At 38.7% G+C, this 1,841-nt stretch overlaps 1 long non-coding RNA gene across 1 annotated transcript in view; it reads left to right on the top strand.

Annotated features, from left to right (window-relative positions):
* The window catches only part of LOC308683627, a 10,650-nt gene extending 9,930 nt beyond the window's left edge, over positions 1 to 720 (top strand). Inside the window, exons 3-4 of the long non-coding RNA XR_014029268.1 lie at positions 1 to 72; positions 194 to 720. The exon at positions 1 to 72 is cut by the window's left edge and continues 46 nt beyond it. This is a non-coding gene — a long non-coding RNA (uncharacterized lncRNA). The remainder of the gene's footprint in view (positions 73 to 193) is intronic.
* Positions 721 to 1,841: the final 1,121 nt, after the last annotated feature.

Below are 1,841 nucleotides of genomic sequence, written 5' to 3'. Positions count from 1 at the left end.
CACGAAAGATCGACATTCCTGTCTGATGTAGGATAGAGAACGGGCCTCTGTGGGGAGAGATTGTATCCTCATGTATATTATTTTTTATTTCCTAAATCATGTACATCCTTATTTTCTATGGTTATGGCGTGCGATACAGATGAATTATGACGCTGGGGCTTTTCCCCCATCTATGTGATTAATACAATTTTAGAAAAACCTGGGACTCTAAGCCTTGATGATATGCTCTTCGGAAGGGGGCGGCAGTAAAGACACACAGCACCTCAAGACAGACTGGAGCTTCACTGAAGACCCACACGTGTGTGTTTGTTCCCGGGGGTCCGGGACCCTGGCGGCAGCAGCAGCATGTCTTCCACTTGTCCACTTCTACTTTGCACGGCTGGAGTCTTTCATATCTCTGTGAATTCCCTGTGAACAAAAAACCCACCAAGAAACGTTAACAGTGTTCTGTAATGACATGCGACGACAACGCTGTAATGTGACGAACACTAGCGCTCGACCAATACGTGTTAAGGCCGATACCAATGTCAGGGTTCCCATAGAATTCGAATCGTTGAAATGAATAAAATCACTAAAAAAGTCATGGTTGTCTAGAGTATTCGCTGGTTATTTAATCATCAAATGATGAATGGCAACTTAATAGAACATTATTACTTAAATTCTGTGGGAACCCTGCAGTATCTATAATAAAATTGAATAATAGCAAATGAGACAATTGCCAAATTTATATATATATATATATATATATATATATATTATTTTTGGTTGCATTTTTATTGATTTATAATTCTCTAAAAAGTATTTGAAGTCAAAACTAGCACTTCTGTGAACTGGCATTATCGCCAAAAATAAAAGTCTGTCACTTCTTCTCACAGAAGAACCGTGACGTCCCTCCTCACATCCATCAATACGTCTTCATTACTAAAACACGTAAACCTCAGTCAATACTCACACCTTACAGTATTTACTAAGGCTAAGAGTCCCCACTTCTCATGCAGTTACTAAAAAGCTGCAGAGTTCATCTTTTTGGTTTCATTTTTGTAGTATTTGCTTGTTAATTTTTTTGCTTTTTAACTTTTTTTGTTGCTTTGCCAGTATATTAAAGTGTAATCATGTACGTTGTGATATAGAAGTAGCTGTAGAGATGCATTGTTTCCTTGTGGTAAGTGACTGAGATGCTGCCACGGATTTGAGACACTGATGAATGGTGCTATTTTGGACTTTAATCTGCTCCTTGTGAAGGAAGCTCAGATGGGTTTTATTTTATATGTTCATGTTCAGAAGAGGTGTTGGTTCTTTGTCGTCTGGTTTATCTTTCCTGTAGCTCAAACAGTAGAGCGTTGGCGCTCGCAACGCCAAGGTCATGGGTTCGATTCCCAGGGAAAGCAAGAACTGATGAGAGTGTAAATGTGTACCTTGAAAATGCAATGTTAGTCGCTTTGGATAAAAGCGTCTGCCGAACGCATAAATGTAAATGGGTGTCGTAACTCGGATCGGATCGACTTTATTCCCCCTTGTTGTTTCCGTGTGGCTTTCTCATTGGACAGAAAAACAGATTTGTTACAGAGTTGGTGTTTTGTTTCCTTTCATTTTTTTTTTTTCCTCAGAGATTGTTATTTGAAAAAAATTCTAAAACTTCAGACAATCGGAGCAATCACAAAACTGCAATTATTAACACTATTTACCCTTTATTGTAAAGGTTTAATTCAAGGAGTAGTTACAGTTCCTGGCACTAGTCACTTCTGGCAATAGCAAACTCAGTCTAGATCTCATACTTAAAGCACAGGGTATCTTACCAGAGCGAATCTCATGTTTTTGTTGAGCAGTGAATTCCTTAAACA

Source organism: Scardinius erythrophthalmus, assembly GCF_964197995.2.
Source record: "Scardinius erythrophthalmus genome assembly, chromosome: 23".
Taxonomy (NCBI): domain Eukaryota; kingdom Metazoa; phylum Chordata; class Actinopteri; order Cypriniformes; family Leuciscidae; genus Scardinius; species Scardinius erythrophthalmus.
Note: the sequence above shows the minus strand (reverse complement) of the source record. Positions and strands in the feature narration are given on the sequence as shown.